This window comes from Bubalus kerabau, chromosome 16, assembly GCF_029407905.1.
Source record: "Bubalus kerabau isolate K-KA32 ecotype Philippines breed swamp buffalo chromosome 16, PCC_UOA_SB_1v2, whole genome shotgun sequence".
Taxonomy (NCBI): Eukaryota; Metazoa; Chordata; class Mammalia; order Artiodactyla; family Bovidae; genus Bubalus; species Bubalus kerabau.
Genome location: NC_073639.1, coordinates 38235474 through 38247122, shown reverse-complemented (window position 1 = coordinate 38247122; position 11649 = coordinate 38235474). Strand labels below are relative to the sequence as shown.

Genomic DNA, 11649 nt, shown 5'->3' with positions numbered 1-11649 from the left:
ACATACTGTGTTATAGTTTCTGTCACTACACTGTAAATTTACAGACAGTAAATTTACATCATAAGCTTGGCCTGATGTTTTCAAAGAAATTCCTTTTTATTAAACAAATTTTAAACAATACATAACAACTGTCTTTCTCTGACTTAGAATTACACATCCCAGATGCAAGCATGGCTTTTAAAAAGTCACAAAAACAATCTTTAAGTAAACAAAATGAAGTGGGCCACAAGGAAGTGGTTCCATGAGTCTATGACTTGACGTGCATCGGGGAAGAGTGAGGCCTCATGAAAAATCAAGATGCTCCGAAAGAAATGGGCAAAGGGGAGTCTTCTCTCTTGTTGGGGCCCTTGACAGGGTGCCAAGTTTGGAAAATGAGAGTAATTTTACTGCTGTCAGGGCCATGGAGAAGGCTGAGAAATGGGAGTCTGTCTTCTAAGCATCCACTGCCTTTGGTCTATTTGATCAGGAACCTCAAACTGTCCAAGAGCTGGCTGGCCGCAGGGAGAAGAACGTGCCGGTGGGCGTTTCCTCCGATCTGACCCCATGATGCTCTCCTCCTAAGGCCAGCCTTAGTTGAAGACAGAGGTAGGTAAATGGTGTGATGTCTTTGGTGGACTGACTGCCTGTTTCTCAGGGTCTCTTCCCGACTCCAAGCCAGTGGGGAGGATTTACTGACTCCAGCTTCTCCTTTTATCTCTTAAAGAGGCCATGGTTGGGGGCTGGATTGGGGGTACTACTCTCACTACATAGACATCACACCTTGAGACTGATTGAGTCAACACAGAGACGGTATATGAAATGAAATGTAAGCTGAGGGACCTGGCAGAGAGGACAACCAATATTTGTTTAATGCAGGGGTCCCCACCCTCTGGGATCTAATGCCTGATGATGAGGTGGGGCTGATGTCATAATAATAGAAATAAAATGTACAATAAGTGTAATGTGCTGGAGTCATCCTGAAATGATCCCCCCCGACCCCTGCCCAACCCTGGTCGTGGAAAAATTGTCTTCCATGAAACTGGTCCCTGGTGCCAAAATGGTTGGGGACCACTGGTTTAATGCATTAGAAGATGGTGTTATTATTATTATTATTATTATTAACTCCATCTTATATACAAGGAAATTGAGGCAAGCAGAGGTTAAGACTCATCCCAAATGACATGAAAATGATGTCTAAGTTTCCTTGAAGCTCAATATTACATGGTGAATGATCTACATTTTTTTCCTATAAATTCAAATAATGCTATTTCCTGCCTTTCTCTCCTCCGAGGCTTGTCTTTTCACCTCCACGCCCTCTGTCTCCCAATTGTCCTATGAATAAACCCTAAGTGTTAGTATCTGGCCCCTTTTGTTAATATCTTCTCCTTTCTAATTCTCACACCTCTTTATTTGCTTAGATTCTCTTTTTATTAATCCTCCCTGGTCCATCTCATCCATAGAGATCTCTGCTATGTGAAAAATTCCTCTGGCATTTGTTAGCTATAGTACTTCTTTAGGGCTTACTGAATGCCTAGTAGTGGAAGTTATCTTTGTATAAGTTTATGTGTTAAATCCAGTCTGCACTGTAAATTCCTACAAGGCAGAATAACCTTGCGTATAGTAAACCTTAGTAAACACTAGTGCTTTATCTCATACTTTATGATGTGCTTTTCCTTCTCTATAAATACACATAGTATACTGTAGATTCCATAACCTCTAAAAGGAATGGCCAAATGATTAATGTTATTATGCATATTGACATAGTCCATGCATGAAGCAACCAGAGGAGATGCTAAATTGAAAACCTGAAGCTTGGGAAATATGTATCCTAACTTCATGTTATTTGGTATTTCTTTAATAACTGTAAAGGATTTATGAATTTAATGGCGTATACCAAGTTTTAGAAGGGGTTCCCTAGAAGCTCAGATGGCAAATAATCTGCCTGCATTGCAGGACACCCAGGTTTGATTCCTGCGTTGGGAAGATCTCCTGGAGAAGAACATGGCAACCCACTCCAGTATTCTTACCTGGAGAATTCCATGGACAGAGGAGCCTGAAGAGCTACCATCCATGGGGTCACAAAGAGTTGGACATGACTGAGCACACACACAAGCAATAAGTTTTATAAACTCCTATATCCTTTATTTGTGCCATGTGCTGAAACATCTGTGAATTGGCATCATGGGCCAGAAAACCAAGCAACATACACTGTTCTATTTCCTCGAAATCAGTCTTCTCCCCTGGAGTTGAGCTCCTATTGAATACTAATTCTATGTCCATTTCATCAAAGCCTTCTTCAATCCCTTTTTAGAGTCAAAAATAAAGATCTGGATAAAACCCAACTATCTGTAACTTAATCCTGTTGATTTCAAAACCCTTAGCACAAAAGGAAAATAAGGCCCAATAACTTTAAGGCACATGCATTCTGCATATGTTTTCTCCAAAGATACAGGGTCTTGGGTCTTAAAAGGCTTAAGCTTGAAGTTTGCAACTTTGATAATAAAGGCTGTTTTGTGTTTCAACAGCATCTGATGTTTAAAGATTAATCTGTCTCTAAATCCATCCTGAGGAGAGCCCAGATGTGGTAAATAGAGATGATTCAACCGACTTTATGGGGAAGGGTTGGAATTTTGCCTCAAACCTACCCTTTGGAGACAAGAATCTCTAGTTTGGCAGCATACATTGATAAAAAATAAGTGAATAATTTTGAAATCTCCATTTCCCTTTGGTTTGTAAAGGCAGTCGTGTGTATGTGTGTGTGTGTGTGTGTGTGTGTGTGTGTGCATGCACGCATGCTCTCAGTTGCTCAGTTCTGTCCAACTCTTTGCAACAGTCTTAATGTTAGTTAATTACCAGCAGGTAGATGATTAAAAGGTGCTGCGAGAATTTGAATTCATGGATAAAGGGCAACAAAAGGTAGAAACAAGCCTGAAAAGCATACATAGCTGGGGTTTTCTGGCCTTCTTCCTGCAGACATACCAGTTCACAGGATAACCATCGTCACAGCTGTTTACATTAACATAATATTTTACCACCTGCTTTCACAGATTTTTATTCCTGCTTGATCAGAGGGCACCTGCTTTGTTCTGAGTGCCTTATCTTGAAATAAATCATTTACTAGATGAGGATTAAAACAGGCCTTTTGGATAAAAAAAAATGCATTACTTATTTTTGAGCACTGATTTCAAGAATCGTTTTGAAAAAACGATTGCTGTGGCTTTATATTAGAAATCTGAACTTAATCCCATTTGATTAATTCTTGATTTTATTTTCCAGAGGTTCTAAATCGTATTTGTAAATCCCTCAGGGTCCATTTCCTCTTTGTAAGAGGAAAAACATTTAGGTGTCTGTCAGCAGTTATGAACCTTCTGCCACAATTCTCAGTATATTGGGAAAATCAATTTTCTGAAATTAAAACGAGGCAGAATAATGATAGTGCTAATAAAATGTAGGAGTTCTGATTCAATACAGCAGGAGAGAGGAGATGGAAGTCCTTCGATGTCTGCTGTGAAGAGAGATCCCAGAAATGGTTCTCACTTTTAAAATGCATTATTCCTCAAATGTCCTTGATTGATTTATTTTTTTTTTATTTAGAGGTTGGGTCTAAGGGTTATTGCCACTAAACTAGTTGCTTCCTGTGTGATCAAATCCCCAAGAATCTAGGAGAAAAGAAAAGACAATTGCATGTCAGAGAAATTATTTTTTGAGCTCCTGGGAAGAGAAAGAAAAAAAAAAGATAATCATTGTTTACTGATTGCTGCAGTAATATTTGCTTTTTAAAATTAAAAATAAAATTACTAGGGGAAGGCTTTTTTCCTCTTGAAAGAAACAAGAAGAAAGAAAAAAAGAAAGAACGAAAGCAGAGGCAGCTTTGCAAGGCTGCTAGTGCCTGAGTAGAATTGCTAACTGGTTCCCTCTCTCTGTGTTGGGCTGTCTGTATTCACTCTATCACAAGCTTGAAGCCAGACCTCATTTGACTGAGCCAAAAAATGGTCCTTTTGTTGCTGTTTTTTTTCCCTAGTGTCATCTCTCATGGTTGCCGGAGCAACCAGTGTGTATCCTTTCAGCATAGGTTACTGGGCCCCAGGAAGGAAGTGCTTCGGAGCTGGCCTGCTATTTTTATAGAACCGTTACATAATACAATCCATTAAAGCTTCCTCTTGGTGTTTTATTGCACAAAGGGGAAATTAAGTTTGATGACTCCTAAATGTGGGATGGAGGATGTCAGGTGACTTGGATTGTTTGGCTCAGGCCACATAGCAACAATATTCCTATATGCAGTTTAAGGAGAACTGATATACAATCACGCCCTTGGCAATGATTGCCCGCCTGCGGATCACTGGAGGAAACTGAGCCCTCAGCTGCTCAAGGGTGCAAGTTTTGTTGAAGTGCACAATGCTCCCTCTCTGGTAGGATGGCAGTGGACAATGGAACACTATTCACAGTGAAGGGCAATGGGAATTTTAAAGGTGTAGCACATATGCTTTTAACAGGCAGGGTGATGATTGGAAAAGAGAATTGGATTGAAAGGCAGAGGACCAGGGTTCTCTTCCCAGAGCTGCCACCACAGCCTGGTGTGGATCCCACGCACACTGCTGTCCTGCCAGGGTTGGATATGCCACTGGGTCCCAGTGGGGGGTGCCTCAGGAGAGGGAAAGCACAATAGCTATCTGACTTTTTTTTGGAGACCACTGAGGGCCATAGGGCTTCTCAGGTGGCTCAGTGGTAAAGAGCCTGCCTGCTAATGGAGGAGACATGAGTTTATCCCTGGGTCAGGAGGATCCGCTGGAAAAGGAAACGGCAACCCACTCCAGTAGTCTTGCCTGGAGAATTCCATGGACAGAGGAGCCTGGCAGGTTATAGTCCATGGGGTCACAAGAGTCAGACGCAACTTAGTGACTAAACAAAAATTGAGGGCCACAGAGGCTTTTTGCATTTGCAGCATGACCTCAGGAATTCTCTAATTTCTATAGAACTAGTACAGTATGCCGGAGAAGGCAATGGCACCCCACTCCAGTACTCTTGCCTGGAAAATCCCATGGACGGAGGAGCCTGGTAGGCTGCAGTCATGAGGTCGCTGAGAGTCGGACACGACTGACCAACTTCACTTTCACTTCTCACTTTCATGCATTGGAGAAGGAAATGGCATCCCACTCCAGTGTTCTTGCCTGGAGAATCCCAGGGATGGCGGAGCCTGGTGGGCTGGCGTCTATGGGGTTGCACAGAGTCGGACACGACTGAAGCGACTTAGCAGCAGCAGTAGGGTGTGCAAGCTCTTCATTCCCCCCTCCGCCACCCCAGATCTTACGTATGGATTACAGCTGACCACCAGTCTGAATTAAAGAAGGTGCAAGTATACAGTGGAATCAGAAAATCTATCCTGGTCTTTCTATTCCTGGATGAGGAATGAACCCTTTGACTCCTGGGAGTGATTTATGGCCACAAGTGACCTGAGATTGGGGTTCCTAGGACTAGAGAGGATCTGAGCTGGCCACAGTTTCCTCTCTTCACTGTCTTCCTCTGCAGCTTAATTCACTCCCATCACTTCAACTAAACCATGAGGCCTCTGGCTCTTAAATCGTGGTCTGTAGCCTGCTTTCCTTCTGGGCTCATCTGTCTTGTATTCCCAGCTGCCTGATGGAGATCTTTTTCTGGGTGTCTCACTTTACCTCAAGCTCAACATAGCTAAAATGAGACACAAGTCTTTTGTTTCCCAGCCATGGGCCCTTGCTGTCCTCCTGGTTTTGGTGAAGAGCTGATTTCAGAGAATGGGAAAGGTTGCGATCATCTGCTCCAGTCTTAATTAGGTGAAGCAGATGAGGCTGAAGAGGTTAGCTGGTTTGTTCAAGGTCATCCAGAGAGCTGAGAACAGAGGGAAGAGCTCTCTCTGCTGGACCGCTACTCCCTTCCACCCAGGCTTGATGGCTCCAAGAATTTTGAACCCTCCTTCCTCACCAGGTTTTAGCAATCCTTCTCTCGTGATCTCTCATAATCAAGTTCCGGGAGATGGTGAAGGACGGGAAAATCTGGCGTGCTGCAGTTCATGGGGTTGCAAGAGTCAGATGTGACTGAGTGACTGAACAACAAGGCTCGCCGGGTTTTATCAGTCCTTCTCTCTTGAGCTCTCATAATCTGGTCTTTATTTCCCGTTTCCACTCCTGCCACAATAACTGAGGTTTTATATACCTCTTTTTGTTTGTTATTTGGTCGCTATGTCCTACTGTTTGCAACCCCATGGACTGTAGCCCACCAGGCTCCTCTGTCCATGGGATTTTTCAGGCACAAATACTGGAGTGGGTAGCCATTCCCTTCTCCAGGGGATCTTCCCAAGCCAAGGACTGAACCACGTCTCCTGTGTCTCCTGCATTGCAGGCGGGTTCTTGACCTGCTGAGCCATCGGGGAAGCCCCCTTATTTACTTCACACTTGAGACTATTTTAGTTTCCTAATTGGTTGCTGCATTTAACCTCTATCCCTTGAGTCAATATTTTATATGACCTTTGGGTAAATCGCACAGCTTTATCATGTCACTTTAGTATGCAGACTTTTCTGCTTATTGATATTCAGGACTGAGTTTAATTCTCCATAGACCTTCTCACCCCCAACTCGCCTTTATCGTCCATTCCAATCACTAGAAACCCTCTCTTCTGTTGAGGTTTGCTTTATTTGCCTTCATTCCCTCCCACCCCACCCCCTCCGCTGTCAGAGATTCCTGGACTGTTTACCTTTATTCATGTTATTGCTTTAGACAGGAAGATGTCTTTTATTAAAATTGATTAATTAATTTTTGGTTGCACTGAGTGTTCACTGCTGCACGTGGGCCTTCTCTAATTGTGGCCAGTGGGGGCTACGCTCTCGTTGTGATGCCTGTGCTTCTCATTGCCGTGGCTTCCCTTGTTGCGGAGCTGGGCTCCAGGCCATGTGGGCTTCAGCAATTGCAGTGTGTGTGCTCAGTAGTTGGGGCTCCTGGGTTCTACAGCACAGGCTTAGTAGCCGCAGCGCCTGGGCCCTGTTGCTCTTGGGCACTGTGGGGTCCTCCCGGACCAGGGATCGAACCTGTGTCTGCCGCATTGGCAGGCAGATTCCCTACCACTGTGCCATCAGGGAAGTCCCCACAGGATGATTTCTGATGAAGTATTTCCTATCCTATTCTCTAGGGCTTCTGGAAAATTGAAAAGGTTATGGAGCTGATAGAATTGTAATGAGTATTTTGTGCAAGACTTCAGTCACTCATTCAGAACATTTTGTTGAGTATTTCTATTATGCTCAAGCAGTAGCCAAGAAAGCTATAGTCCCTGCTGTGTGGGAGCTTATTAAGTATAGGAGGCAGGTGTTACATAAAAATTATATAGCCATTAAATACATGATTACACAAGGAACCAATTTATCACAAATGTTTTAAGGCATCTGAAACCTAAGTGAGAGAGCAGGAGAGCAAAGAATATGAGGGAATGGAGGTGAGGGCAGGACAGTTTGGGGTTGAATATACTGAGAGGCCGGAGAAGGTGATGGCACCCCACTCCAGTAACTTGTGCCTGGAAATCCCATGGACGGAGGAGCCTGGTAGGCTGCAGTCCATGGGGTCTTGAAGAGTCGGACACGACTGAGCGACTTCACTTTCACTTTTCACTTTCATGCATTGGAGAAGGAAATGGCAACCCACTCCAGTGTTCTTGCCTGGAGAATCCCAGGGATGGGGGAGCCTGGTGGGCTGGCGTCTATGGGGTCGCACAGAGTCGGACACGACTGAAGCGACTTAGCAGCAGCAGCAGCAGCATACTGAGAGGCAGAGGAGAGTTTCCTGAGGACGTGACAGGAGGGCTTGGAGAAGCCAAGGGAGTGGTAAGGGAGAAGGGAGGGTCTCTCCAGACTGAGGGAACGGAGTGGGGAAAGCCTGGAGTAGCAAGCATCTAGAAGTTTTGCAGCCCCTGCAAAAAGGCTAGAAGGCTGTGCCCTGAGACTTTTCAGGACATTAAACCATGTATACAAAATATACTATGTTGTATCTATTATACTGTATACTGTATATACAAAAAGTTTTGGGAAGCCCCCCTGGGACAGCACCCTATTTCTTTGTAGGCTTTACAGTCTATAGAAAGTCAGATTTCTTTTGTTCTGAGGCGAATCCTACTCTGTGGTAAAATTTCTCCTTAGAAAAGTGCACAAATAATTGTGCATTAATAGCAGTGTTTCTTTGTTTTAAAGATACAGTCTTTTAGGGAATTGGGGAGTGGTTTGACCTTTCCTCAAACCACTGATTTCAGCAGTAAAGTTACATCTATTATGGTTTCTTATCCTAGGAATTTGACCTTATTTATCCTGTGGGAAGAAGTTTCTTTAAAAGTGTAAACTCCATTTCATTAAATAGATGGTTCACGCTGGAACAGTGATCTCAGGGAACTTCCGATTGTTTAACTTACATTCATTAAAATAAGAAAACATGGCCCCTTAGATAAGGTGATGAAAGCAAATTTTTATTTCTATCAATTTAATTGAGTAATGGATGTATGGCATATAAGAAAGGGAAGAGTTTAAGACTTGAAGATATAATTTAAAATTCTTTTTCTTGAAAACTTTGACCTAAAAAAGCTACTCTGTGTGGAGGGGGAACATAATAGAGCTGGAATGCTGTACGTGACTCTGTTCTATTAATGTAAACAGGAAGGATGGAGAACATTTTGATTTTTTCTTTCCCTTTGGCAAGCTCTCAGGCCAGCTTCCTATGGGTGGAAATGGGCAATAAATAGCAGGGTATGCAGTGGCCTCTTTCTAGGTCTCCTGGTTACTAGTACTGGCAAGAACTTCACTCCCTTGTTCTTTCTTCTTATTTTTAGAGTGTTAATTTTTTTTTTTTTCCTTTCTCGGGGTTGAGGGTAAGGCAAGGGCCTGTCATTATCAGGGAGTGAGGTGAACCACAGAGGCTGGTTTCCCAAGAATCTGTATCCAGCTGCCAACCTGGTGGGTGAGAGTCATCAAGTTTAGTACCACAGGTGGTTTTCCTGTGAAAGTGAGACTTCCTTTAAAGTAGTGTGCGTGCACACACGCAAACACACACACACACATGCTATGCATCCCCTCACCCCTCCATCTGTCAATCTGAGGAAATATATCTCTTGTCCTTATTCTCTTCTGCAAAGATTATTGAACTGTGAGCACGATACTAAGTAATTCCTGAAGATGAGAAATCATTGCATTTTTTTCTCGTGTTTTATGGTGATCCACCAAATACTTTTCTGTGGCTTTGACTAAAAGACAGAGTTTCCCCGTCTACTAATGAGAAAAAGTCATCTTGGGTTTTAAAAAGGCTTTGGAATTCCTAAAACAGAAATGGTTGCAATATTGAACATTTCGGCCAAACTAAGGTATTTGGGGTTAGGGTAGGGGTGGATAAAGGGGAGAAACGAAAAGAATAATGTTAGTTTTTTAGTTGATGACAATCAACCTTTAACATTCTTCAGGTGGAACAAAGTCACACATATAGTGTTGCTATCAAGAGATGCCAAAAAATATGATGAGTTACAACTCTTTATTCTCTTTGGAAGAAAAGAGAACTTTATCTTGGGGTACTTCTGCATTTGGGGGAGGCACTTTGTCTTCAGGCAAACTGGACAGAACCCTCATCAATTATTTTTTTCGAATGAAAATGCAAGGGTCCTTTTTAAATGACCTTGGAACCTGTGAGTACACACCTAGACCCTGTCAACTTGAGCTTGATTATTCTAATCTACAGTCTGGAGGGCCATTACTTCTTCAATTATGTCTGCCAGCTGCAATAGAGAGCTGTGAAATCATTAAATATTTGGTGTTTTGGTGAGCCTAGGGGTGAAGAATGTGCTTTCCTGTCTTGGTAGGAAGATGATTGTTTTACATGGAGGTGACAGGATGTTGTGCCTCTGCCTTCTAGGGGCAGGAGATGTAGTTTAATAGGCATCTGGTATTATGTTTTAAAATACCACTGGCATTTGAGTCCCTCATGTTTTGAAAATGTCTGCTTTTTCATAAGAGAAATGGCGAAGTTGCATCACTGAATTTGTATGATTAGGGACAGGGCATCATACTTATATTGGAGTTTCCAGTTTTATTTTGTCTGCGATTACCTCACTCTTCAGAGTAGGGTAAGAATGACTTGTACTTTCTATCTAGCTATTTCTTCCTAGGCTGATGATTAAGACAAATGACAAAGAAAATTTTATAGAAATTTTGCTTTATTGTCTGTTGGTAATCTTATACGTTGTCTGAGGCTGACAACGCATGATTCTAAGACCAGCATCCAGTTCTCTGAAGCCTCACACTTTACAGACCCCTTTCAGTTTTACAACTATGATGATCAGTGCTTTGGAACATTTGCTGAATAAGATGATGTAAGAATTTTAAATACCATTATCTTAATTTTCGGGAAAAGGTCTAAGGTCGCAGAACTCCAGGCTTTGACATTATTTGAAAGGTCTTGTCCCATTTCCTATTGTAGAGATGGGGGACTAGGAAAGTGAAGTACCTCAGATAGAGCCACATGGTTGCTCTGAGTGCCTGGTTGCAGGCTAGCTGTCATATTGGGGCATGTTTGTACCATGGTGACTGCTTCCTGTCTCATGGCGCCTGGCCAGGTGTTTTATATACATATGGGCTTTGAGAGAGTACAAGCTGGAATCCTTGTACTAACACTGACCTCCTCAAACCACATTTTTTTTCTTTAGTTATGAAATGATGATAATATTAGTCTCTATTTCTTACAAAGATTAAATCAGATAACCTATGTAAAAATTTAGCCCACAGTAAGTACCCTTGCCTGGAAAATCCCATGGACGGAGGAGCCTGGTGGGCTGCAGTCCATGGGGTCGCTAAGAGTTGGACACAACTGAGCAACTTCACTTTCACTTTTCACTTTTATGCATTGGAGAAGGAAATGACAACCCACTCCAGTGTTCTTGCCTGGAGAATCCCAGGGACAGGGAAGCCTGGTGGGCTGCTGTCTCTGGGGTCGCACAGAGTCGGACACGACTGAAGCGACTTAGCAGCAGCAACAAGTACCCTATGAATGTTGTTGTTTAGTCACTAAGATGTATCTGACTCTTTGCGACCTCATGGACTGTAGCACACCAGGCTTTCCTGTCCTTCACTATCTCCCAGAGTCTGCTCAAACTCATGTTCATTGGGTTGGTGATGGTATCTAACTATTTCATCCTCTGTCACCCCCTTCTCCTCCTGCCCTCAATATTTCCCAGCTTCAGGGTCTTTTCTGGTGAGTCCGCTCTTCATATCAGGTGGCCGAAGGATTGGAGCTTCAGCTTCAGCCTCAGTCCTTCCAATGAATACTCAGGGTTGATTTCCTTTAAGATTGACTGGTTTGATCTCCTTGCTGTTCGAGGGATTGTCAAGAGTCTTCTCCTGCACCATAATTCAAAAGCATCAATTTTTCAGTGCTCTGCCTTCTTTATGGTCCAAATCTCACATCTGTACACAACTATTGGAAAAACCATAGTTTTGACTAGACGGACCTTTGTTGGCAAAGAGATGTCTGTGCTTTTTAATACACTGTCTAGGCTTATCATAGCTTTCTTTCCAGGGAGCAAGCATCTTTTAGTTTCATGGCTGCAGTCAGTTAGTTATTATTATTATTAGGATCAATTGCATGAATCATTTAAAATACTTTCAAACCATTGTGTTATAAATT

The 11649-nt window shown here is 42.8% G+C and overlaps 1 long non-coding RNA gene across 1 annotated transcript in view; it reads left to right on the top strand.

The window, feature by feature from the left end:
* Nucleotides 1-493: 493 nt before the first annotated feature.
* The window catches only part of LOC129629715 (uncharacterized), a 77174-nt gene continuing 66018 nt past the window's right edge, over nt 494-11649 (top strand). The window contains exon 1 of the long non-coding RNA XR_008703321.1: nt 494-585. This is a non-coding gene — a long non-coding RNA (uncharacterized LOC129629715). The remainder of the gene's footprint in view (nt 586-11649) is intronic.